Genomic DNA, 13,277 nt, shown 5'->3' with positions numbered 1-13,277 from the left:
GGAGCATATTTTTAGGCGCAGTATAGGCTGATGATTATTCTCAGATCAAGTCTGTGGTATATAGTGAATATACTGCCACCATGTGTTCACTGAATATACCACAGTGTGTACTGAAATTAGGCTTTTGGTGTGCATTAGGGCCACATCAAAGGAAATCAATCAATTATCAATTAATTTATTGTCTATAACATTGTCTATAACAATGGGCTAAATGTATTGTATATAACATTAAAGGTTGTATTGTATCGTGAATGACAATGTGTACAGAATTTCTCACCAAATTAATCAGGTGCTTGATTAATTACAACATTAACCTGTTAAACTCAAATGTTTCACTAGAAATGTTGTAAATGTGCTTGACACTTGTGAATCTTACCCTTTAACTTAATGAATAGTTAAACAGCATACACAAATGAAATAGGTGCACTTTTAATGTCAAATCATAATCATTTTTTTCCCTTGGTCCATTTTTGGGGGGATAGAAACTGCACCCACAGAACACTCGCATAACAAGTAATTCCTTGTTGCTTGGCTACATTAGTGAACTCAGATGTGTTTTTTCACTTCCTTTTGTTGGACATATTGTGCCTTATCCTGTAAAACATACAAATAAAAAATACAAATCACCTTATTCACAGAACATCTGAAGTGTAATCTAATCTAATCATAGCTAACCTGTGACATGCTTTACATGTACTATGCCTGTGATTGTTTTACAAAATAAAATAAGAAATGTATAAAATCATAAGAAACCATTTTGCAAATTCAAAAAATGTAACAAAAAATGTGCACAACCAGTTCAAGTTACCTATTGTGTGCATTAAGAGCTACAACCACAACATGTATTTTTAATTAGGCACAAAATTAATAAATGAACTTATTAACGTGAAATTCCATTTTCCACTACCTACATATTGTAATAAACCCTAGTTTAAGCTTACTCAAACTGTCAATACACAAAGATAAATATGCAATTATTGTTAACCTAGAAAATAGTTTGTGATAACTGTACTTGAAGTGGCTCTATACAAACAGAGACAGAAGTAGTGAAATACAGGTTCCTGGTATAAAGTCATAACATCTGACATTTGCAAAAAAACAGAGCTTAGTTTTTGCATGAATGCAGGAGAACTGAAGACAAACTGCACCTATAAAAGGCTTTCAAGGTAAGAATAGCAGCTTTTCTTTCTAGAAACCTTGGCTTGGCAACATGGCCACAATTGTTTTTGAGGGGCCACATATTGTGCTACACAATGTCCATCACCCAGACGTTGCCCGGAAGTCAGGGAAATTTTCATAGCAGTCAGGTAGCTGTAGGAACATTCCACATGTCCGTCCAATTGGTCTTCTTGTGAAATCCGTCATTTCTGTAAATTCAACAGTGATGGTGTCTGACACAATCAAATCGGACCCTGTGCAGAAAGTTTTTCTTCATCCAGTTCTCTGATATACCTTCTGAGATGATGTTCAATCTCTTTTTGCTTTGCCCTCATATCTGCTGGGAACTTCAACAGCCTTAACACCTTCTTAGCTGTGGGTTTAAGATCAGCATACATCTTTGACAGCTTTTCATAATTCAGACTGATCCGTGATTGTGTGATGTCCCTTCCACAATCAATAACAAACATAGGCTTTTGAACAAGTTCTTTGTGGGAAATCTCCATCAGAATTTGTGGAAGGGTGTCTGCTGAGGGTTTTCTTCTGCATTCGTAGTTGCCAAGCACCTCCAACAGGTCATCAGGTTCAATAGAGGAGAAATCTTGTAAGGCTTGCCTGAGGATCTCTCGATCTTGGCAGCTTACAAACTGAAGAAAGGCTTCTGTCAGATCACTGCTCCAAATAACATCTCCTCAAAAAAAGGGGGGCACAAGCTTGATAGGAAGGTAGTGGCAGTCTTGGTATCCTCTCAATAAAATTCTGACGATGGCTTTCCATGTGTCAGCCTTGAAATCATGTCTGATGAAGGGTACTTTCATTGTTGTCCCGAGTGTGCAACGATCATAGAATTTGTGCCAAAATGCACTGAAGACATCTCTCAGAACCCCTGACCCACTACCAGCTTCCTCAGAATTATCTGGGAGTAATCGTCTCACTGCCAGTGGTCTGGTTAGAGTCTCGGGGTCAGAAAATGCTTCAATCATGTCATTGAAGCAATTTGCATGGTGTACAGTGATCAATTTTGTTTGCGGTGCATGGTCAGGTGTTTCAGGCTGATAAATCAGTGTGTCATCAAGATCATATTCAGCCTCTGTGTGTGGGCCAAATGTAATTTCAGTGTCTGAGATATAAGTTACATCTTGAAGAACAACTGCATCCTCCTGCAATATCTCTGGTACAATAAAATGGATCTCTGAGACCACTGGGTAATCTGTGACATGATCTGTAGCAAGTGAGTGATCTGTGGCAACGGGGTGATGCAGACTGACCTGGTCCTGTGCTGAGGAACTGGACTCCCGAGACAGGGATTGGCTGTCAGAAAATTCAATAATTTCATCCTGGTCCTCAAAGCTAGATTCATCATTGTGTTCAGACTCAGTAGTAGATGCATCTTCACCTAATTGTGGTTTTGGCTGAGTGGCAATGTAGCTTGGGTAGTTTGACAGTTTCATATATTTTGCCAATTGAGACATCATCAGAAAAAGAGTTTTGTTTGAAGTCCCATACATCAAATGTGAAGTCTGATTCATGGCCTTTACTTGAAACACCATTTGGGAAAAAAAAGACTCTTTCCCTCTTTCAGGATGTCATTAAATCCACTATTAATGTCCATAACAACCTTTCTGGTGCCCCCTCCTTGTTTTGCTCTAACCTGTTTAGTTTCACTTTTGTCTTGGTGTATCCAAACTATCTCAATAGTCCGTGTAGTTAGCCTTCGTCCAGATGTAGGTTTAGAGGTTTGAGGCTCCTCTTGACTTTCTTTGATTTCCTTTCTTAATTTTAATTTTCTCCCTGAGCTTTTCAAGAAGACCCAGTTTTCGCTTTGAGGCTGGCTTTTGATGTCTGCAAAAATTGAAAAGTGCAATCCTGTCTCCATATGAGGGAATGTATTTGGCCAAAGCTGAATCATCCATAAGCAGGATGACATCTATGTCGATCTGTGAAGCAAAGGAAAACCATGAAAGGGGAAAGAATCATCAGTTTAATAGCTACAGCCTTTTTATGGTATTCCATTTCAGGGTTCCATAATTGACGTATAATTACTATGTAGTTTAATTTTGTCATTCTTTCTGTATGTGAAATAATTAAGTGAGGTCTGCAATCCATTCACATTACTTGATATGTTATTCAGGTGCTCTTCCTGGAATTTTTGCATGTGAATCTATCTGTAAGGAATCAGCTGTGACTATGCTTGACTCTTAATGAACCCACTAGGCATAGCCTACTGAAGCATCATAAGAATCATGGTTGGCAAAATGCATATCAATAAAGGGTCAATGTCAACCTTGAATTCACACTAGAACCAATTGCACTGTCCCTGAAGTGCAAACCTTGCCCATCAAACACAGACAGATTGAAGAAAATGCTTATACAGTAATTAAGAGAACAGCTGCCATATACACACCTTTTGCTCCTCCATTAGTGTGAGGGCTTCCTCTGGCACCCCCCCCCCTCATGGTTTATTTGTATTTCTTTTAATGTTATTATTTCAGTCTATTTCAGCAAGGGAAGCTGGATTGCTTTGTTGTTTATTTATATTTTTAAAACTATAACGCTACATCTAGCAACATATATTTAGATGTTATCATAGTATACATTTCTTTATTTTAATAATATTATTTCGGTCTTATTACCAGTGAAATATTACAGTATGCTGTAATACAGAACATTACGATATGATCCGAGCTACTGACACGCATTCAATGCCGATATCCCACAATGCAATGCGAGCATTCATTCACAGAATCAGACAGCGATCAGCGGGTTTTTTAACGCCAGTATCGGTTCAATGTACATATAGGCCTATACAATCAGTGGTTTAGTCACCAACAACAACACGTTGCTCAGCTTTGTTCCAGTAAGTTATGCACCGTAATAACGTTTAAAAAAGTGACGTGGTGCCGCTCGGCGGATAAGAAGATAAAAAAAATACATAATATTCATAATATTGATGTTTTTATCTAACGTTGTATTTGAGGATGTAAACAATGAAGATAATAATAAAAAAATACAGTGTCATGTATTTGTCTCATGTATTGTGACAACAAATCAAATCAGCTGAAGACGGAGATGGAAGTGACGTAGTAATTACCGCACGGCGTCTGTGAAAGCTTGCTGCACGTAGTAAAGTTTTGCAAAAAAAGAAAACAAAAGCTTGCTGCACGTTGTAGCCTACGTGAGAATTTGTACAATAAATATATGTATATTATATATATACAAAAATAGTGTTTTATGCTTATGTTTGACTTATTAGCATTTCTTTTGACTTGTTCTGTTGTTAAAAACTAAAAATAAACTACTTACAAACAGAAGCATTTTTTATTTTCCATGCATTGTTATTTAAAAACGCAATTTTCTAATTTTGTGGTTGATGAATGTTAATAACAAAGACTAAAGGAAAAAAAACATGAGCATATGTATGTGTGGGACTTACTTTGATTTATTATCACACTGCATTATTAGTTGTTTTAAATAAATGTTCAATTTTTTATTAGCACCATTTATCATTCAGACATACAGAACAGATTCCACAGGTGCACAGAACAGAACAGGTGCACAGAACAGAGAAACACAAAATAAGCAAATAACTGACTTTTTGAAATATCAATTTATGGTAGGCCTAACATATTAATTATCATATTCAGAAGATGATCCTCATATCAATCACCGTGGTTACAGCTTGTAGCTGTATAGCCTTCATTTCAGGAAATTAAAAGGATAAACAGATTGTTGCTGAGGTTTTTGTTTACAGAGATGTAGCTTTGTTTGTGTACATATACAACATGTGTTTTGGCATTTTTTTCACAAACTGAGCAGTTGGTTGTGACGTTGTGACATGGGTCAGAGGGTATCAGAGGTCATAAATGATGAACCAATAATCGGCTCAAATCCTATAGGCACCTTGGTGTTCTTGTGAATAATACCTGGCTGGAAGGCCCGTGTTCAAAGTGTGTGTTATCATTTAGAGCAGACACTCACGGTGAATCAGAGGGTTTATGTTATACAGGGCTGCATTACAGATGATATTCATATGTCAGAAAGCATGACAATATCTAAAAACATCTCATTTAAAGTTTGGTTGTCAGGTGACTGTCATGAAGGTTGTGGAGAGGAATAGAAACCAGTCTCTCCAGACAAGCACAGAGAATAGGCTATGGTCTGACTATCTTTATTCTCCATGCCAAGTAGCTCTTATCCTCTGCTGGCATCCCAATGTAAACTAAATATTTCTAAACTATAGGCCTTATTTGGACCTATCTCAATTAAAACTTTAAATAATGTTGCTTAAGGCTGGTTGTGGAATAGCTTCATGATATAATGCATATGGTTGTGTGTAGGTCTTGTCACTGTTTGTGAAAGATGAGCAATAGATTGTGGCTGATAATATGCTTCAGTCTGGCTGCATATCACTTTGTTTATGTTTTTTATTGGAATTATATGTCAGTTGTATGATAAAACAATATGTCAAGTGTTATGTGTGAAGCATTTGAACTCAAGGCAGATATCCCTCTGGGGACAATAAAGTATCACCTGCAAAGTGGTCTCCATGATATAAACACAGGACCAGCTGTTATAAAAAGCTCTGGACCTCAGCTGTCATGTAGATATGGTCACCAAAGTTTACCCACTGTAAGCACTGTCAAATATGGTAATAAGCTATTTTCACCTATTCAACGATTATATTTTAAAAATCTGATGACACCATTGTGTTCCCCATCCCAAAAAAACCCCAGGGTGTATCCACAATTCTACACTACCAACTTCTAATTATGAGAAATATACCAATATATTTAGAAACTACAACTCCCACTATAGAGGGGCCCCAGAACCTGTTACAAAGTGCACTTGTAGTTCTTCCGGGGAGGGTGGGAGGATATGTTCGACTCCTGTGTTTCTGCTGTCTGCCGTGAGTGGGCCGGCCGAGCAAACAGTACATGAGACAAATACATGAAACTGTATTTTATTATTATTAATATCTTCATTGTTTACATTCTCAAATACAACGTTAGACAAAAACATCAATATTACGAATATTATGTAGGCCTATTTTTTTATCTTCTTATCCGCCGAGCGGCACCACGTCACTTTTTTAAACGTTATTACGGTGCATAACTTACTGGAACAAAGCTGAGCAACGTGTTGTTGTTGGTGACTAAACCACTGATTGTATAGGCCTATATGTACATTGAACCGATACTGGCGTTAAAAACCCGCTGATCGCTGTCTGATTCTGTGAATGAATGCCCGCATTGCATTGTGGTATATCGGCTTTGAATGTCAGTAGCTCGGATCATATCGTAATGTTCTGTATTACAGCATACTGTAATATTTCACTGGTAATAAGACCGAAATAATATTATTAAAATAACAAAATGTATACTATGATAACATCTAAATATATGTTGCTAGATGTAGCGTTATAGCGATCCAGCTTCCCTGGCCGAAATAGACCGAAATAATAACATTAAAAGAAATACAAATAAACCATGATACGATCTGGTGAATAAATGTTGATTAAAACAGCGGTTATTGGGCTAAAAATACCAATAATAGCAAAGCTATACAGCTTCTCTGCCGCAGCCCAACTGGCAGAAAGAAACGTGCTGTGATCAGTGTGCGTAGACACATCCGTGGGCCCGTCACGGAATTTTCGGCGATTCCGTGAAACTGTCACAGATTTTCAGTTAAGGGGCCATGTTCATTTCACGGAATGGAGACCAGGTTGTTTTTAGGATAGTGGGCTGTTGATGACTTCAATTCTGCTAGGCTGGTAACGTCAAGGTTAAGCATAAATCAATAGGCTTTACCTTATTGATATGATACAGCTTTCGGTTAAGAATACAGTTGCACCGCTTCAGAAACTCACCTTTACACTCCAAGGATGTAACTCATATCTACGATGTTGCCCACATGGCAGCTGGCATGGCGGACAGTCACTGTAATGTGATAAGTGCTAAAGGAGTTGAATTTATTCTCGTCATTTCAACTTTAATCTCGACATTTCGACTTTATTCTCAAAGTAGTATTTCCACTTTATTCTCGTCGTGTTGACTTCATTCTCGACATTTCGACTTTATTCTCGAAAAAGTATTTCCACTTTATTCTTGTCATGTTGACTTTATTCTCGACATTTCGACTTTATTCTCGAAATGCAAAATAAATTAAAAAAAATCTTCCTCATTTTTTTTGCCTTTGATGTGGCCCTAATGCTCCGTCGTACATCAGGGATGGAAAGAGTAATAGAATATTGTACTTAAGTAAGTAAAAGTACTATTGCTTAAAATACATTTTACTTGGGTAAAAGTAAAAGTACTGCATTACTGCATTACATTTACTAGTACACACTAGTGAAACAACATGAACTAACATGACCACTTATGTCCACACCAATAGTAAATTCCATTTAGCATACAACTGATTATTAATTATCACTGCCTTCCTCAGTGTAGCCTTACAGGAACTAACCAGAAAAGAGATTCAACTCAGACATTTAAGCAAAAATAACCAACAATAAATAAATTAAAAAGCTATGGACACCACAGCGGGTGCAACAAGCCTAATTAGGCTACATAAATTAAATAATGTGACACTTATTACCAAGGCAGACAACATGGAGCTGTATAAACAATATAAACTCCACACATTTTGGAGCAAAGGAGAGACTGCACATTTTTTAAAACACCACGCTACCTTGACAACGCAGTGGTTGTTGACATTCTCGTCTGGATAAACATTTGTCAGTAAGTTTGTTGTTGTTCTGCAAATCATTCTGTGAGCCTCATGCACCATGAAGTCCTCCTTAATCTGCTCCAGGTTCAACTTCTCAGCTCATTCATTCTCAAAGCAAAATATAACAAGTCCACTCAGCCTCTCTGTCCCAGTGTAACCAGTCCACTCAGCCTCTCTGTCTCAGTATAACCAGTCCACTCAGCTTCTGTTCCAGTATAACCAGTCCACACACACACACACACACACACACACACACACACACACACACACACACACACACACACACACACACACACACACACACACACACCAGATGAAGGATCCAATGTGGTGCATTGAATTAGTAATTAATAAAGGTAGATACAACCTTTTTTTTTAAGTGGCTGTACTTTATCTTCAGAACATTAATATAGCAGCAAACAACGTATTTGCTATGTAAAGATATAGAGGAGTAATGGTGTCCTGAGCAGAGAGTTAAGTCACACTCCCTCTGTGTTTGTTGTGATCAGAGCTTCTCTGTCCTTTTTATCGATAGCCGGTCTGGCTGTGTGGCATGTTAGTGCATGTGAGTGCCGTGTGGAGGCACACCAAATCACTCTTTTTCTGAATATCAAGTACAGCCCCTTTAACTATGCCGAGGTACAATACTGCTAACCATACCCCATAAGGATGTGATCCTTAATTTGATTGATTGTTGTGCATTTTATTCACTGTCCACTAAGAGTTCTTTTTTTTTTCTTCAAATTTGTAGTCTTCAGCCCCAACAGACGCTGACTCAAGGGACATCACTCAAAGCATCATCAGAGCTTCAAAAGCTTTATACAACTCTTTTTTTTTCTTCATATAAGCAGTTGTTCTACCAACAGACTCTGATGTGTAAAATCAGCATCAGTATACCATTTAAAATATTGCTTAACATTTCTGGAAGGTTGACGCTTGAAGTTTCTCAATGTTTGTGACATGCACCTGAGATGACATGTAATAGTAGTTAGTTGAAATTGGCGGTAAACAAACACAGAAATATGAGAATCATTGAGTGTGTGTTTGGGGATGAGAGGTAGTGTGCACTGTAACAAATTGCTGTAATTTCTACAGTAACATTTTACAGTAACGTCTTGGTCTGTCATTTTACAAAGTGTGACTGTATTTCGCAATGCATCATGGGCTCAAAATAATTACAGTAGCTGACAGCATTTTTCCACAGTAACATATTGTGAAATCCCAGGCAAGAAAACATTAGTTAACTACAGCCAGCTTAAGTGAAGCTAAAGCTAGCTAGCCTACATGCATTAACGTTAGCCCTATCGCATGCAGGACGGGGGGCTGCCTCATCGATATACCGAAAAGTTAGAAAATGTCCCATTGAACCGAAAGCCCATATGTTATTCTAAATACAAAAGCTCATTGCTTTGAATGCCTGTTGCTGCAAAAATATGATTGCAGTACACACTCTGGAGTTCAATGGCTGCTTTCCAGACTCCATTAACATATTGGACAATTTAGCCGATAAAGAATAAATCATAACGTAAATCACAACACTTGACTTTATATGACTAAAGAAAGACTTTTCATTTTGGATGATATGTAACTTTGACAGCTCTTCTGTGAACTAAGTTAAATAAACAATGGTGGGCTTTTTTTGGGATAACCTTTTTTATAAGTCTATGGGGATAACGGGCCGTTGGACTCTGGGGTTTTCGGTCCAGTGGGAAGTTTTTCGAATTGATATTGGCAGAGATATTAAAGATATCACTGATATTATTAGATATTAGCTCATGGTAAACTAGACTGGCATCATTTAACGTTGGCTAAGCAGTTTACATTTGCCCAACCTTATCGGTAATCAAATGTGAGGGTGAGGCTTATCCAACATGACGTGTTTTGCAGTCTTTGCATCAGTTAGCTAAGGTACAGGTTCAGAGGATCAATGTGCAGTGAGCACCACTGGGAAACCAGCTGATTTGTGCATGTGGTCATGTGACCTGTTGCCAATCAGGAAGTGATAAAAAGCTCACCAGGTTCAGTCATTAGTCCCTTACCTCTCACTGAGCGCACTGTGTTGTGTGGATTCTCCTGTTGTGCAGGGTGATAGCCAGGCGCAAGTTCCCGTCCTTCACAGAGTGAACTGGAGCAAATTGACGTTTACCACTGATGTGACTAATGAGCTGCTGTGGCTGTAGAGCTCCGGAAAATACTGCTTTGGAAATTCCTCCTCCTGCATTAACTATGCTATAGGAGTTTGTGTTCTTGCAAAGGGGACCAGTCCAGTCACTGTTTTCTACGGTTATTTTACCATTTTGTTTCTTTTGGTTATTTGCCTTGGTTGATTAATTTTTTTGCGTGATTTCATTTACAAGTGGTCTGTAGATATATTTTTGATGGAAGTTTTGACATAGGTTTCTCTCCTGGTGTATATTCACAGCTTGATCCTGTACAAGGCTGGGCCCGTGTCGACACACTGCCTCCTCGGGGTGAGACTGCACTGGGTGACACTCTGTTGCGGTGTGTATGTAGCCTCGACACTGTATATTTTGTAGTGACTTGCATGATATTTTGTAGTGACTTGTGTAGAAATAAGTGTGTAGTGCATGTCCTTGTCGGTGCTGGGCCTTCTGTCTCCTCTTTCTGTCTCCCACAGTTGTCTCCCGGAGTGCTGACCCGACCTTCCTACTTTGAGGAGAGTAAGACCACATGTATCTGCCATCTAATTTATTATTTTATTAATCTGTCCTTGCTATTTTAATTGGATTCTTTAAACTTTTTGTAATAAAACCAAACGTATCTTTGTACAATATTTGCCTCCTGTTAATTGTTCCTGTTAGGGGAGAACTAGAGTTGGTCACACGACACAATATTTAACATAAGTAAGGGTACAAAGGGTTCCTCCTGACCTTCAATAGGAGGTGGAGTTGTCAGGTCTGAAAGGTTTTATGTGCTCAGGCACTACACTATGGCATTTGAAAATTGGACAGATTTGGGATTTAGCATGAGCTCTGTTTATTTAGCAGCTTATGCCGACCTTATACCAAACGACTTGTTAAGCGATTCCACTGTCGCAGACAAATTTCCAATAAGTTATCGGAATGAACTGTCTGAAATGGTCTTAATTTGTGTGAACCTTCTGCTTAGGGCCCACTTCAGAGAGAAACCTGGGGGCCTCATTTTCATGTACGTTGTGCACTGTTGACATGGTATTTGTCTTTTTCTGTTTGTAAGGTCTAAACAGGCAGTCTCCAGAGAACAAGGAAGATATGGAAGGAAATGAATTCCCTCTTCATATCAGACCCAAGGGCAAACTGTTTCGTCAAAGACTGGAGCGGTGACTTTCTGGAGCGGGGAAGCTTTTGCTAGGTCATCCTTTTACAGCCTTTTTCAAACACCATGCAGAGGACACTTTATTTGCTCAGTTTTTTCCAAGATATCCTGTGGTTATATGGTACAAACAACCCTTTGTCAATTCATTTTGTTTGTCTTTGGTCACCAGGTCTGTTAATATAAAAAGGTCTCATTTGAAGTGTGTTCTTTGTTCCATTTGAACAACAGTTTTGACAGATAAAAATGCCCAGCTATAACAATGAAATCCCTTCGATAAACCTTGATATGATTTCTAATTAGTTACACTGGTTTTGTGACTGACAGCGGTCAGCTTAAGAGCATCACACTCATGTGTAACGAGTCACTTCACCACTAGAGGTCTATGCTTTCCTCTGAAACACAGTGGAGAATGTAGAGTAGATAGAGAAGTTAAACAGAATTAAAAGAGGAATGAGGCTCAATTTACAAAAACACAAAAAGCAAAATACTTAACTTTCCTCTTATTCGTTTTCATGTACAATGGTTGAATGAAACTAAATTGTGGGTAAAACATCTGGCACATCTATCTGTCACACGGCCAAATCCAGGTCTGCAATTACCTATTTTTTTTTTTCAGTTTTAGTATCTGTATTATTTTTTTTTTTTAACGAACTCCAGGCAGGTTACAGCAATGAACCAGTAGTTCTCTGTTTCTAGAGGACATTTTGAAACGATCAAACATGCGACCTCCTAGTAGTGTTATTAACAGTTGGGCCTCTGTTTCATTAGCTGACATTAAGTGATGATGCTGCTCTGTCTTCCTCTCCTCTGATCCTTTGGATGGCAGATTTGGAAGGTCTTTAAGCCACAGGCTGTTGTAGTCAACTGACAATCTTCTGCATTGAGAAGATCTATTCATTATTTGTTTTGTTTGCGTGGTCTTGTTTAACTGCAATTCTGAGAACCAGTTTGAGATGAGCCGCTTCATAGCAAAGAAATATTGAATCTGTTTTGGTTTTTGTTCATGTTTAAAGAATTAACGTGATTTTACTCATAATGGGTCATTTTACTGGTCATGAGTACTACTCAGCCTGTGAAAACAAATGTATGATGTCATTATTAGGGGACACTTTCTCAGACTTGATGTCTTAAGGGTTGTTTTTACTTGGGCTCGGAGACTGTGTTACAAACTTTGGAGATTGAAATATGTAGCTTCATGCCAGACAATTTGGGTTTTAAAGAAAATATACTATTGGTTGCATTATGGGCATTGTAGTACCCAACATTTTAAGAGCTTGATTCACACTAGGGACAAAAGTCAGCATATATCTTGGGCCATGCTGCTTCGATCTGTCTCTTGTGAGTCTACCTGCCCTTTTACGATTAAGGATTATTAGGTTACGGCGTGATGGAAAGGGTTAAATGAAAAGTCGGAACTTACGTAATGACAGAAATTACTCCCTGACCAAGCCGTGACTTGTTTGTAAATGTACCTAACTACGACAGTGAAGCCACACAAAAAACAAATTAGCTTCTAAAATATTAGTCAACTCCAGGACAACATCAAAAGATGTATTTGTGTGTGTGTGTGTGTGTGTGTGTGTGTGTGTGTGTGTGTGTGTGTGTGTGCGCACGCGCATGTGCTGTATACTCCTACAGTTCTCATCTCACATTATGAATTATGTTTTTAATACACTTCACACTGGAGATTTTGTCCAACTCCAAAACAAAGGGGCAATATAAGTAAATTGAGTACATGGTTAATGACACAAATGCCACCTTTCTCTTAATGTCTAATAACATTTAAATAGACTAAGTCTACATAGCTAACTTAATGTGTGCCTGCCTGGCAGCAAGTAGTACGTGAGTGCACATGGAGGCTCAAAGGCTGGGTGGTCTGTCTGTTCTGTGTTTCTACAAGGAGACAGAGACATAAAACGGGACTTCTTCTCTACTGGCTGCCCAAATAATTCAGCTGGAGTCACACCCAGCCGCAAGTAATACATTTTCCTGGACTGGAGAGCAGAGTAGACCAGAGGGCATCTAATGAACCAGAAATGACAAATCACTGATTTTCCTAGTCATTTCAAAATCAG

The sequence above is a fragment of the Sander vitreus genome, chromosome 1 (genome assembly GCF_031162955.1).
Source record: "Sander vitreus isolate 19-12246 chromosome 1, sanVit1, whole genome shotgun sequence".
In the NCBI taxonomy this organism is placed as follows: domain Eukaryota; kingdom Metazoa; phylum Chordata; class Actinopteri; order Perciformes; family Percidae; genus Sander; species Sander vitreus.
This window is presented reverse-complemented; position numbering follows the sequence as displayed.